The sequence below is a fragment of the Chrysemys picta genome, chromosome 9 (genome assembly GCF_011386835.1).
Source record: "Chrysemys picta bellii isolate R12L10 chromosome 9, ASM1138683v2, whole genome shotgun sequence".
Lineage (NCBI taxonomy): Eukaryota > Metazoa > Chordata > Testudines > Emydidae > Chrysemys > Chrysemys picta.
In genome coordinates this window covers 34,042,832-34,058,531 of record NC_088799.1, presented here as the reverse complement: position 1 = coordinate 34,058,531, position 15,700 = coordinate 34,042,832, and the positions used below count along the sequence as shown (strand labels likewise).

The following is a 15,700-nucleotide window of genomic DNA, read 5'->3' as shown; positions in this document are numbered from 1 at the left end:
CCCTCCCACAGACTTAACATTGCCTAGAAGAGCCTGTGGGCATACAATATATTTTATTAAATAACCATCAAAAAGCAGAGTTTTTTTTCTTCATAAGACTAAATATTATGGCATCATTAGTCTATGACATGGACATCAGCCTCTGAAGAGTCGGAAACACTCCCCTATACCCAATCTGAACATGGGTATAGGGGAAATTATTTGGTTTAGTAGAGTATAATGAAATAGTGGGGGAAAGAACAGGAAACCAGTAGAATTGGAGATGTGTGCTAGCTACATTTTTTCTTTGCTTAAATGAACAGTCTTGTTATTAAAGTATCATATATGAAGGAGTATAATTATATTATTGTATATTCCCATTGATCTCAATGGTCTGTGGATCAGGCCCACAGTGTCTTAGTACAGATAAGTGGATTTGCAGTCCAATTCCAACATTCCTGTATACCAAAAATCTCATTGGCTTCAAGGGGAGCTTTGAGCAGGCAGGATCAGCCACAAGAGGAAAATTGACATTGACTAGTATATAGCAATTAGAAAGTATTATGAATTGCTAAGAAGGCTCATATTAGCTTGAAACAGCATGGGCATTCTGTGTGCAGTATCAAACTTCTGTGGTGCAATAAACCTTCTAATTTTGGGATACTCTGTGTGTTCATACATATGTATGCACGTTAGAATCTAATGCAATGCTGTCCAAGTAAATCAAACCTAATACCAGTGGTTTCAGAAGAGTTGCAACATTAAATACCTCCATGGATTAATAAAGATGCATTCATTTATTTATTTCACAAAGAAGCATTGTCTAAAAAGATCTACCTAACATCTGTCACATCTGATTTTGTGCTGCTGCACAGAAGCACATTCTTTAATGTATTTGGCGGGTAGGAGGAATAACACCCAGAGAACCCAATGCTGCTGGATTTACATTAAAGAATGGCTTCAAGTGTTAGAACTGAAGGATGTTTCGTTCTACAAGAGCCAATACAAAGCAAAGATGCAGTGTCTACACTAATTATCATGAAGAGTCATCCTGCTACCCAGTATGCTTCAGTAACCATGGAGACCTAGCCTGGATATCACTCTCACAAATCAGATTGAAGAAGTTTCTAGTGGCTCCATCCTGAAACTGAAGCAGTCATACAAAGATGGAAACTTTTCTCAAGGACACTCCATAACAAAACAATTGACAGTGACTTCAGCGTCTGCTCAGAGTAACCACTATAATACATTTCAATTTTGTTTTAACGTCGAGTGTCAAAAGCTATTAAGTACAAGATATCTGAACACAGAACTGGTTAACTCCTATGACCAAAAGACCTTGCAGACATGAGCATGAGGAACATGGCCCTTTCTACAGCAATAAAAATCCCAGAACAAATATTGTAACAAATCTGTGGATATCTAGGGCTTCTGTCACTGTACTAAACTCCAGCATCCTGTCTTTAGGGCTGTAAAACACAACCTGAATTCTAGCTTTTTGTGTATAGACATTACGATGCAATCTTTAGTACATGATCATCCAGTATTTCATAAATAATGTCATATACAATCATTTTCTTTTTTAAAAAAACATGTTACATCTTTGTAATTTTTTCTCATCACTGAATGCTTACACTAATTTCATTGCCACAAGGGGCCAGATCCTTAGAATGGCTACGTGTCAGCCACTTAAAATTTCGGGTTGGAGACACTTCTATGGATATGGATACACATTTTTTTTTACAATACGTTCACTTCTCCCCAAGGTATGTAGTTTAATAATTTTCTCAGTACCCATGTATCATACGTTTAGGAGAATATTCCATTCTTTTGCAGACACGTACACCATTGGACAGTAATTAATGTCAGTACTTCAAGTAGTTCCCCACAGAAATACATGTACAATGTTGTATTAACAGTGTATAATTTCATGAGACTTGTTTGGTTATCACTCTAGTTACACGTCTATATAATTCTGTATTTGTATTAAATCTTCAAAATGCACTAACAAAATGTAAATATTTCTTCTACGAGTGGACTTGAAAATATTAAACTGTTTGAGTGAGAACTGTGTGCAGAATTTATTCTTGTATATTACCACACTGAAAGTACTGACATATTTCTAATTAGACAACTACAAGTACCTTGAAAATTGAAGTTTTCCAGAGACTGATATAAAATTTATTTTTGTTTCCAGACGCAATGTATTTAATTGTAATGAAACACAACGAACAGCAATACACATTAAAGAAACACCACTGAGAAGGTTGTAGTCACTGAGGGAATTAATGTTGTCTTAATTCTCAACAAATGCCAGCACATTTTCATTGTTTCTCTGTTCTATTTCATCCATAGAATGTTGTCTAGCTACAGTATATTGCATAGTTTTCATATGGATGCTATTTATATGGCATATAGGCCCCAATCCAGAGATCACAGAAGTCAATGGGGGCCCTGTATTGACTTCAGAAGACTTTGGATTGAGCCCATTAAGAGTTCACAGTGCCACAAAGAGGGTACACATCTGGATTAAGGTGGTAGAAAAAATAAATTTGAGAACCTGTATATTATCACACAATTAAAGATTTAGGGGCAGATCATCAGCTGGTGTAAACTGTCATATCTCCACTGAAGTTATGACAACCAGCTGAGGACCTGCCCATATACCACTACTTATACACTAGAGCACTGTAGTGAGGTAGAGTGACCTCCCTCCAGTATGGAAGGGGTTAACTCCCTCTGGTTGGTGCAGCTGACCACACCCTCCCCTCCCTCACAGGAAGTGCAGGGGCAGGACAAAGTATAAGAGTGGGGCCATGCAGCTCAGTCAGGCCCGGACAGGGGAAAGATACAGACGTCCATCCCAGAGAGCCGAACCCACAGCAGAATCCCAGACCTGCTGCGGGGAAGAAAGGTCCCAGGAGATGGAAGACCCCTAGGGAGACACTGGAGGTAGGGCTGCCCAATCATGAGCCAGAGCCCAGAGATGATGGAGCAGCAGCAGCAGGAACCAATAGGAAGTGGTCCAGGGGAACCAGACGGTCTGATTGTATTGCCAAGACACAAGGCAGCAACTCCATGTTTCCTTGCTGACCCTGTGATGGAATTGCCTGCCATTGCTAGGGCCCTTGGCTGGGACCCAGTGGAGTAGGGTGGGCCCAGGTCCCTCTACCCCCTGACCCCAACCTCGTACATGGGCTGGTTGTGCACTAAACTGCTAGGCTGGAGGAACAGAGCCACAGATTTACTGTTTTCCCCAGCCAGGAGGCTGAGAGCTATAGACTGGTTAATTATTCTGCCCATGTTTAGAGGGCCAGAGCCATAGACTGTTGTTGTTTGCCCCAACGAGGAGGCTGAAGGCTATAGATTGTTTAAGTGCTTAACCCATGCCTAGAGTGCTGAGCCCATAGATTGTTTTTATCTACCCTGGCCTGGAGGCCGGGCTACCAGCCGACTGGGGGCATGTGGAACCCTCCTGAGGGAAACCTGAAGGGCTAGTTGACCAACTTTTACGGGCCCACGTCAGACCACCTAATGAACTTCCAGCGGGTGTGTCGGCTTCCCGATGCCATCAGAAGGGGGAACCCCAACCTTGAGATGGCAGAACATTACAGGCACCAAGTGCCATTTCCAAGTTATAGGCATTGTAGAAAATTAAAATATGCAATACAAAAAATAAAAACAAACATATATTCACTATATAGAGCTGTATTTTGTATAAAGATTGTTCAAATTTTCCTAATCAAGCTGCACAGCCTACCTGTCTGATGAATAAGGATTAAAATTCCCATTTTACAGATGGCACAACAGCAATGTTAAGTGACTTGTCCAAGTGACTTGTCACACTGAAATAAATATCTGATCCAGAAGCTGAACCCTAGTCATGTGGCTCACAGGCCAATAATATCTTGGATTTACATAGTACTTTTAATCTGTAGAGCTCAGAGCAATTGACAAAGGTGGGTACATGAGTAGCCCCATTTTACAGACAGCATAACTAGGCACATAGATATGAGGCTTTTTCTAAGAAGCCCAGTGGATTAGACATGTGACTTCTCCTTCAGAATAGCAGGTTTTCAGCCCAGAACTTCCATAGCTTCCCTTGTGATTTTGAACATATCACATGACCAAACAAGTCCATGTTTTATTTATATTATATATTTCTGGGTTCTCCTAATGGAGTTTTACACTGAAAATAAATTTGACAAGGAAAGAGGCAGGACATTTCTGATCTCTGTATTCGAAAAGAATTCGCTAGACTAGAACTGGAATTGGAAAGAGTTCATTTAAATTTTACATTTTTTAATAAAAAGTGTAAACATAAAACTGATATCACAGTTTCAGTGGGGTTTGGAGAACGTCACTATAGCATTCATATATGTAAACTAGTTCAAATTTATGTGAAGTAGCCCAGTTGAATTGTTCCTTTGTGCTGAATTATACTTTAATCTATGGATCAGTCTTCTGATTGTATATGTTTACTGGGCCAAATTCGGCTCTCAGTTATACCAGTGTAAACCTGGAAATAGTCCACTGACTTAAATGCTGAAATTCAGCTTTTGGAGAGAATGGATGTGTCAGATGATTGACAATGCAAGACAGTCTTTTACCTGTGTATCACTGGCTTATATTTAGCTCAAGTAACAAGTGACTGAAAAAATAGCTACCATATGACACTTGGCAGTAATCAGTGTGAAATTATCTTAATCCAGTTTCCACAGGACAAGTGACCACATCTCAAACACCAACATCACAACTGGCACTGATCTGGACTTTAGTTGTCAGTGTCTGGAGAGAAGTCAAGGATGGAAGAGGCAAAAAGGGTATACCCACAATGTCTCTCCAGAAGTCTCCATCAAGTCCTATCAGTACTGAAGCACGGTAGTTGTGTAGTGCAAGCAGATTGCACTGGCAATTCCCCTGCTGTAGTTGGTGGACAGTCAGAGAACTCCAGCCTCCAGTGCTGTGAACACTGTGCCTTCCAGAAACCTCAAACTCAGTTCAGATAGAGAAAACATGAAGTGATTTCACTTACAAACTACTTGGCATGAAAAGCACGAGATTTTGGAGCATTTTCTTTTTAATTTCTAAATTTTAAAAAGTACCAAACCAGAACACTTCAGTGAAAAAGAATAAACTGCGACACCACTATTACTTTTTGAAAGAAAAGAAAATACATTCTACAACGATTTTAATGTTTGCTGGACAAAGGTCTGCTCTCAGTTGTCACTGGTATAATACCAAGGGGAACTCAAAAGGTAACGCTGAACCTACCTGAACTACCATTTAAATGTATTCAGAATATATGCATTATAAATTCAGTGCTATACAAATACACATGCATAGTACAGAAGACCATAAAATGTGTGTGCACAGTACCTGCAGTTAAAATTAAGTTCCTTAATAAATATATAAATTTCTTTAAAACTGAAAGAAATTACTTCACTTTTATAATATATGGTCATTTAAAATCCAGGATAATGTTTTCCAGTCTGGATATTTTTTAATATAATCAAATGCATTTTTATACAAAAGCATGTAGGGTTTTTAAAACTCTAAATTGTAATGATCTTATTTTAAAGGAGACATTTCCATTTTCAGTCTTGACCCTCAAGATTCATAGATTTAAGGCTAGAATGGACCATTGTGCTCTGATCTCCTGGGACCATTACTCTGACCTCCTGCATAACGCAGGTCAAAGAACCTCACCCAGTATCTCACCAGTTTCTCTTGTCTTAATATTGGGGGGAGGTGATAGTTTCAGCCATAGCACGTAAGTGCTGTGCTCTTGCCAGATCTTATATTCTAAAGTGGGATGGACTTAAATTATTTAGGACCCAATCCTGCAAATAGCACTATGGAGGCAGACCTCTGTATCCACAAAGAGCCCCACTGACATCAATGGAGCTCTGCCCATGCCACTCTGATTGCAGGATTGGGACCTTGGACTGAAAATGCAAGTGGTGCAGAGAGTAAAACTGAGGATTCAGTAGATGACAGTCAGCACTCTGAGTTAGACTGAGTCAATGACCCAGCACTATGTTAGAGGGCACTGTGTTAGTACAGAGGCTTGTCTTCCCAACAGATGTCTAATTCACTTGCACTCATTAAAGATCCAATGGCACACTTCCATACAGGAGTGTACTAGCCTCAGTGTCACAGCCAAATTCCAATTTGAATTCTGCCTGCCTAAAATTTCCATTACAGTTTAAATTGGAGATATTTTTCTGCACTTCCTCTTCTAAAGAGCATTGTGAAGAGTTGTTGGCAGAGAATGGCCACCATTTCCCAACCCATGATGGCTGCACTGCAGAGGATGACTGATCCCTATTCAGATATTCGAAAGTACTTTGGGATCCAAAGTATTATATATGCTAAAGAATTGATAAACATCTACCAATGAAAAGTTCCTGATTTTCTTCTTAACACAGAGAGGGTCAGCATTTGTGACAGGTTTGTTCTTTGTTTTGAGCATGACATTCAGGAATGAATAAATGATTAATGATGATTCTCAATCAAGCCACACAGAGTCCAAATGGCTTAGTTTGGATTTATACTTATTTGCAATTTTATGCTTTGAATGTGAATAATTATTTCTTCCATAACAAATTGCAATATAAATTGTTCAGAGCCTTAAATAATTGTTTTACATTAAAAGGTTTAATTTAGATTATTTCTTCTGATTGGCATCTTTTGCTAACGAGACTAAGGGATGATGATTTCCAATTAAAGCTTTTGTTAAATCAAAGGCAGTTAAAACCACCAAGCTCTGCAATCAAAAATAAAGCACCCAATTCCAGCCAAACAGACTTCTTCCTATGTTAGAAATTTTTCTCGGGCTCCAAATTCCTTCCCCTGGAATGGTCCCCATTTATTTAACCAAAACTCAATTAATCTAACACACGCTGCGGAAGATCTTGGGTAAACAGCTGATTATACTTCCTTAGACTTTATGTGCTTCACAAAGTTCCCAAATTTCAAGACAACTCACTCATTTTTTCTCAAGTTTACAGCACACCATGTAACAGGGTTATCTGGTCTGCCAAGTTTCCAAAACAATATGAAATATGCATATAGCATAGCAAGCTTAGACAGACAGGCTCATTATGACGACGCAAGCACACTTTTCATGGTTTGAGAGAAGTGCGAATAATTTTTCACATACATGAGCAGAGTTAAGATTACAGTATAGTGAATTAGATGTAGCAGATGGTGGTTGTGCTAGCAGTGAGGTGTGTGTCTCTAGGTATAGGAGTCAAGGTTATGGGCTGATTGTGATTGATACCATAATATTTTCATTTCCTTGCTTCTGAAGTTTTGGTTTAGGTCACAGAAAACATCTCCAACCTTAACTGATGCACAGCATAGTGGTTTTGTGTATTATATCCATATGAGCAAGCACTGGTTACCTGAATGACTTCCTCTCTCCGTAATGTGCTCTTGCAACATTGGAGATCAGCTGGGATGCTTTTGGCTCTGGAACTTGCTCCCACATCTGACTGGAGGGATCCAAGATTTTTAACCCTCGGTGCATGTTGCGTAGTAACTCTCTTCACTTGGGGCTAGCTTGTGCCACTTAGGCATGGCGCATAATAAAAGGTAGGGGGGGACCACCTTACCCCAGCCCAAGGGAACAGCAGGGGACATTCTCCCAGAGCTCCCAGGCACACAGAGGGTACCATAGTACACTCTTTTTGATGTGCAGTTCATGCCGCATCTTTCCCCACATCATGATCAGCAAGTTCCACCAAGGAGTGGAAGGCTCAGTAAGACACAGGCATAAACCTACCTCCTATCTGGCCCTCTTGGATCATGAGTAGAGAAGGAGCAGCACTCAGGACTGCCCTGGACTCTTGTGCAGGTCATGCAGGTATGTCGGGAAACTCCTGGTGCCTTTCCCATGCTCACTGCATGCCCATAAAAGACCCAGGCAGACTCTAGTTGTCTGAGCAGGTAGCTGGGGGAGGGGCATTTCATATTATTATTTACAATACTCCCAGGGATTGTGCTGTGGGTGCAGTTCTCAATTTAACTCCCAAACTAAATAAATAAATGTGGTACTGCTCAGCTTTAATTAATTAACATATATTCAAAATTAGAACCCAAGGAACTATACCTAAGCAAGAGGCAGTCAGATAAATGTGTGTAGTCAACTCTTGCTGATGAATGTGATGTACAAGGAGGTTTTTAGATAGGGAAGTATAATTTAAACTTCCAGAACTAGATGCCCTTTGTTCGAACCCCTGTTTGCAAAATGTCACCAGTGCAAATGCTAACAAAAAGGTAAGAACATTAATATATCTGACAAGACATGGCAACTTTTACTGCACCCAAAATAAATTTTTCCTACCATGCCTATTTACTAGTAAGCAAACAAAATTTGCTACAATACATTTCATCACAGTGAAACATTGAACATTGCCAGAGGTCTTTTTCAAGCAGGCTGGACTTAGTCAGGTTTTACTAAATCATTTTAACTAATTTAAATCCTTTGATTAGAGGTTCATTTTTAAAGTTTAGATATCTTATCAAGAATCTTCTGAACTAATCATTCTCCACTCGCATTCACAGGTCATAGTTCTATTAGTTATTTTGCACTCAGACAACTCACAATACTTCCACTGACGTCAGTGGCATTTCCACACATGAAGTGAGTAAATGATATGCAATAGAGATCTGCTCGGAAGTTCAGAGAGGAGAGCGTCACAATGCCAGATATTGTGCAGGATGTTCTGTTTAAATGGTGTTTGCTTGGCTACTGGCTTTCACAGCAGAGGAAGCTACATTTGTTGGTGCATATTCCCATTGAAGTCAATGGCAAAACTCCCACAGACTTCAATGGTACAGAATCAGACTGCATACGTGGACAAACTCAGAGGTGGTGAGCACATGCAACTCCCATTGACTTCAGTGAGAGTTGCCAGTGCTCAGCACAGAACAGGATTTGGCCCACAGTTATTAAAGTGCCTTGTGATCCTATTGGATTAAAGCCACTATGGCTGTGTCTACACTTGGAGGTGGGGATGGGATTCCCCATCCCCACCTCCAAGTGTAGACACAGCCATAGTGGCTACTATGTAGACATATGGGGGAGGGATAGCTGTAAACATATGGGGGAGGGATAGCTCAGTGGTTTGAGCATTGGCCTGCTAAACCCAGGGTTGTGAGTTCAATCCTTGAGGAGACCACTTAGGGATCTGGGGCAAAATCAGTACTTGGTCCTGCTAGTGAAGGCAGGGGGCTGGATTCGATGACCTTTCAAGGTCCCTTCCAGCTCTAGGAGATAGGATAGGATACATGCACTAGCTCTCATCACTACAGTGTGATAAAAATAGTACCGTAGCCACAGTAGCATGGGCAGTGACAAGCAATGGCATAGTCTAGCTGCCCCAAATATGTACCCATGGTGTCTGGATGGATGTGTACTCAGTGCTCCTATCTTATGCTGCTGCTCACCGCTACCTGTGCTACTGCGGCTTCACTACTATTTTTAGCTCGATGAAAACTAGATCTCTGTGCAAACTGGGAATCACACCCCCAGTTCCAACTATGGACATAGCCTATGTAAAAACAAAGTATTATTCTTAAAATTTTGCAATAACTTTATTGAAATCTTAGGTTAATGAAACAAAACATGCTTCAATTCATGTAATTCTAGACCAAGAAAACTAGCTGGGGGCAGTGTAAATGAATGTTCCAACAAGCAACTTTTCCCAGAGTAAGGCATTGTTGTGCCCTCTAGTTTTTGAAATCATGCCTCTAAAACCAAGTCCTATTTCACCACCTCTCCCACTGATGAATATAATCTTCTAACACGCTGAAGCAATTAAGATCTGTGCCATTTTTCCTAATGCAGCTGGGAGGAGTTGGAGGGAGAACTTGGCAATTAGAGTAACACTGTCAATTTGAAGTATAAAGTGTGCATGGCTTAAATGTAACAGATAGAGAGCCCTTAATGAAGCAAAAAGAAAATGAGGCATTGTGCTTCCCATTCACATATGTGGAAGAGGAAGAATAAACCCTGGATTAGGGTTTTATTATTAGTTTGTTTGTTTGGGTTGTTTAATTTGTTTCTTTATTAAAAGATAATGGCCACCTTCAAGTTATGATCTAACAAAATGGTAATAAAGATCATCAAAAAGCTAGCTAGCTGCTAGCCACATTATATTTATGGCTGGATGCAGCTGTGCTCAGGAAAACTGCTCCTGACCTCACTACAGCTGCAAAGAGAACATTTTTATTTGGTCTAGGATGAGATGAAGTGGGTTTAGCAGCAGCTACCCAACTGTGGTTTGAGTAGCCAAATTAGCAATAAATGTTTAAAGGTTAGGAGGGTATTTAAATTATCTGAAGGAAATTGAAATAAAACAGTAGATTTTTAAGCACCAGTGATGTCAAAAAGCAAATGCATGTTCTGTTACGTATTAATACATAATTGTCCGCTGTTCTGAATGAATAATATATTGCCATGTGCACTTAGTTCAGAGTGGGGATCTCCACTGCACCTGTGAACCCAGACTCCTCACATCTAGAGATAAACAAAGTTATTAGACATGATTCTGTATACCTGACACAAATAACCAAGCAGTTTCATTATATAACTGAAATCTAAATTAAGACCTGGACTCTTAGCTGCACCAGAGCTCTGTCCTAAAGCTGAAGCTGCTGGGCATAATTTCAACCCTGCGGCTGTTCTAAATTATACTGCCCCCTGGGGCCATTACCTCAGCTTGTAACAGATCTCTATGAGCCATTAGACCAGCCAAGAACTTGCCAGCTGACAAACCCCCTTAAACCAACTTTATGTCATCTGGGATTTCCCCCAAGCCAGGAGAAACCTCAACTGACCTCATAGGGCAGTTTTTCAGCCCCTCTGCTCCATCAGGATTGCACAAAGAGGCCAGAGCAGGGACCACAAGCTGACCCTCAGTATTCAAGTGAGAAGAAAAGCTTTATTTGCACCACATTTTACTTACTCCCTATCTAGATTATCTAGATTTCAGTAGCATAAGATATGGGCAGGAAATAGCAAATGTAGTTCGGGGTAGTGGTTTGCCACTTTTCTTTAAGTGATTGAGATGAAAATTTGGGATTTGTCAAACAAATTGGGAAGAAAAGGACGGAGTTAGGGATGGTCCTGACTATTAGGCTATTGTGTTATATTTAGCTAAAAGGGACTTGGCATGTCAGCTTTTGGCTACTGTCCAAAAGACACTGCATGTGGTTATTATTGTTATATTATTTATTTATTATTTTTATTATGGTATCACTAACAGCCCCCCCCCCCATCAGAATCAGGATCCCATTGTCCTAGATATTTTACAGACGCACAATAACTCCCTACCCCAAAGAGTTTGCAATCTACATAGACAAGAGAGACAAACAGAAATAGACAAAAGTAATACCCAAGCAAGAGTTTGGTAAAATTTAACAAGGATATTTATCAGTAATAAAATAATAATTATTATTAATTATTAATATTTAATTTAGGAATTATATATTATTCTAGGATTCTAAACTTCTGTCTGTTCCTGCCCATCCTCTTTGTTACCCCAGTTTTCAAATTGGTGCAACTCTGGTGACTTCACAGGCATTATTTCTCGAATATAAAGGAGAGCAGAATCAGGCCCAGGAGGGCAACTTTAGTACACCTATTTTACGAGTATCCTGATGATAATTTTCTTATTTGTGTTGGACATAATCAGATCATTATTTTTCAGGCATGAGAGCAAATCGCTGACTATTAACTCTAGAAATTAATTATGGATTTTTGCATTTCGGGTCAAATTCTGATTTATGTCACACTTGTTAAATCTGGAGTAACTCCAATAAAGTTAATGAACTAACACAGGTTTAATGAAGAGAAGGATTTGGCCCAGGGTCTTCAATATTCAATAGAGACATATCATACACCAAGTACAGAAGATTATTAGTATAATGTTTATTGCAGTAGCACCTAGAAGCTCCAATTGTGGGCCAGGATCCCCACCGTGCACAGAACACAAACTACACTAACCACTACCATTTGGGAACTCCAAACACAGGATTAGGTCCTTTCTACTGCTGGTGAAAATATCTTTTCACCAACTCCAGAATAACAGGCATAAATTAAACCTGCTTCCATTAATTCTTAATTTTTCTTCTTTATCAGTATGAGTCAGATTTGGTTTTAAAATGTCATTATCTCACTAATGCCACCTATGCAAGTTGCCTGCCAGCTTATTTGAAAAGAACTTTAAAAGCATTAAGTTCACATAAGTCATTTCAGAAATGTTAATATTACATTTCCAACAGAGATGAGCAAAGAGCTTGAATTTAATAATCGTCCCAATTAAATAAAAAGGAAAAATCACAGGCAACGTATCATACCTGAAAATGCTGTATCGTGGAAATTTATGTTGCCATTTAACAAGAGCTTATCCCTAGGAAAGGAATGAATTGTACCTAAACTATGGCAAATCAGCTTTGATTAATAATATTCCTTGCTAGGCTCATGCTGCTCCCATTGAGACCCCCTGGTCAATCCAAGTATAAGGGACTATGTCATCCAAACTGATGGAAACAGGAAGAATGAAAATTGCCCTCAGAGCAGGATCACTACATTTGAATGAAACCACTACTGACTCTGGTCACTGACTCTTCAATACAGACTTCACATTGAAGAGCCTTATAATTTAATACAAATGTTCAACCAATGACACCACTTCACAAGCTACAAGGCAACATTTTTAACCTCTGTCCTTTTGCATTACAGTAACAATGCCTGGAAAAGCAGAAGCAGAGTACACAAAATCCCTTGTAATGCCTCCATAGCTTTAAGAGAGAGAAAACAAGAAGCCTTGAAATCTGCATAAACTAATATAATATTTGATTTTCTTCAAAGGATAAGGATAAAGCTTTAAAAAAACCTGTTAAAAGGGACAGTAGAAGCAGCTACTTTTGAGAAGTGACCATTTTGAGCAACCTACTTTTGGGAAGCATTCCAGGTTTCCAATCTCTACCTGATGCTACAGTACTTAGTGTTGTGCTGAAAGGAGAGCAAGTTTCCGCTTGAAAACACAAGCATGCATCACAATTAATAATCAAAGAGCTACAAGTCAGATAACTACAATCAAATCTAAATCTTCAGCATATGAACAAAGGGGAGCCAAATTTTCATATGTGGGGATCTAAATTGCACTCATGTGTACATACAAAAAGATATGTATGTAATTTTTGGTAGGGGGCAATTTAGAAACCAATGATTAAAAATCTGGCCCAACAAGTGACCTGGAAACAATAAAACATTTATTCTTAGCCTTCTCCTCCCCTTCCCAGCTGTATTTTGGTTTAACTCACATAGTGAATTTCTATGTACTGGTCCATGATTAACCAAGGTGTTTTGTTTCTCTCATGAGAGCAGCTACTATTGTTGTGACCAAAACGCTAAACACTCTTCTTTTGTCACTGTCTACAAACATTAACTACATTAAACCTCATAGTATTGCTGAAAAAAAGCAGCGTCCAATCTTGTTGGCACCCATGTTGTTGACTTTCTTGAGAGATAAGGGGTCTCAGCAGCGGGTAGGATCAAGACCTGAGTATCCTGCCCAAGACCGTAAGCAGGACACAGTGTCAGCAGTAGAAGTAGAACCCAAGCTTACACTCTGGGCTCTGACCTCACCTCTCTCATAAATTAGTCTGTTCATCTTAAGAAATATATTGGAATCTTTGACAGCACACACTACCCAGGAAGTTTTGGCTGCGCTGGCCTGCATCATGGACTATATGAAATCACAAGCAGAGTCTGCAATGGCATCTGAGGTGTTCAGGCTTGAAATCCTGAGGCTGCAGCAGTGCTCTTGCCAGTATGTCCGGAATTTCAAAGAAAGAGGGTAGAGAAAAGAAGGGCAGGGTTAGCAAGGAGGAGCTGGAACTTGTGCTACTAAGTTAATATTGCACTGAGCGACCAGGACTGTTAGAACTTTGAACGTGGAATAACTGCAGTTCTGTGCTGCAAAATCAAATGTAAATTATATCTTGTTTGTGTTAGTGTGTGTTTGCTTGGTGGAGTCATGTTGTTGAGCCTAGAATGATATGATAAGATTGGAAAAAGGCAAGTCTAGGTATACAGATTAAGGAAATGCAGACATGGGAGGCACTCTGATGGTTTTTAAAGGCTGGGTGAACCTTTTTTTCAGAAATCAATCTAGCGAGCAAATTTACTCAACAGTCTAAAGCTGGATGGTGGAGGGAAACTGTGGTAGGGTAAAGCTGCCTGAATAACATTTGCTGAATAATTTAGCTAAATTTCACAATTTTTAAAAAAAAATTATGCAATTAAATTTTCCCTAAATTATTCACCCAGCAGGTAGTCGCATATTATTTACCCAACTCTATTTGCTATGTTTTTCATTACTCATCTAGGTCCTTTGGTGGATCTAACCAAAGGGCAAAAGAAAAACAGCAATTGCTATTGAAAAAGTTACCTGCAGAAGTAAAAATGAATTAGTCACTAAAGTGCTGCGGGGGGGGGGAGGGGTGTTAAGCATCAAGGGGAGAGGAAGCCAAACCAGCTACAAATATTCGAAGGGAAGGATAAATAAATGTAGCAATGAAGTAAAATAGGGAAAGGGAAAAATTGAGCTAATAACTAAGAAAAACTTCTTAACCATGAGAGCAATGCAAATACGGAATGGTCTCCCAGGAAATGTACTAGAAGCCCCATCTCTTGAGTCATTTGAGACTAACTCAACAAAGCACTGGACACTACATTGTAGGTAACAATTCTGGCAAGGAGATGGACTACAACACTACATGACATACAGTTGTTGCCATTGACAAGTGAGGAAGAAGATATGTATATAGTGGTAGCTGATATTTTCACGTGCCCCTCAGCCAAAAATAGGATGCTTTTTCACATAAATTCGTAAAAAGCTAAATATGCAATAGGATTCTGACTGCTATAAATGTCAACTCATTCTACAACATCCTTCGCTTGCAGTACAAGAGATTTCATTTGTTAAAGAACCGAAGGATGAGTCAAACAGCACTCTCTGATTTGAGCTCTACCATCATACTCTCAGAGGCAGAGTTAAATTTCCTTTCAGAGAGTGTTGCTACGCCTAACCCCATCACACAAGATGTGAAAGCCAGACCCTTCACAGTCCATACTTTTGACTACTGATGTTCCCCAAATTTCATTATGTATCAACACAAAGGACAAAAGGCATCATTAGGGAAACCTCAGGCAGTAGCGATGACATAGAATATTGTGTAGGGCTCATTTGTCCTGTGTTCTACAGTATCAACACAATGCAGTAATGGCACTTGATACTGAACATGAGCTCTTCTCAGCTGCACTCACAGCAAAGAGCCACAAGAATGTCAAACTTCCTAGAACAAAGGTTTGCTCATAAAACACTGGTGACCAACATGCCAGGAAAAAGCAGCCTAACACTGCAAAGTATTTCATTTCATAATGTACCCACAACTCATTTCCTTTACCTACTGAGAACGCTGTGAAAGGCATAGGAAACCACCATCAAGCAACCTCTCCCTCCACACCTCTACCAAATGGCAATATCTCAACGGCTATTACCAGAAACAACAGGCACAAAAGATCTTGTAAGTTTTACTTGTAACTTGAAATTTCTATTTCACCTACCACTGTGACATCAGAAAGAGTTTTATTTTACAGCTGGTGGTCTTGCACGGCAAGTGACGCCCAAGACTACAAGAC

The 15,700-nt window shown here is 39.7% G+C and overlaps 1 protein-coding gene across 3 annotated transcripts in view; it reads right to left on the bottom strand.

Moving 5' to 3' along the window:
* PID1 (phosphotyrosine interaction domain containing 1) overlaps nucleotides 1-15,700 on the bottom strand; it is a 157,136-nt gene that overhangs the window by 82,164 nt on the left and 59,272 nt on the right. The gene's annotated exons all lie outside the window — the stretch shown is intronic.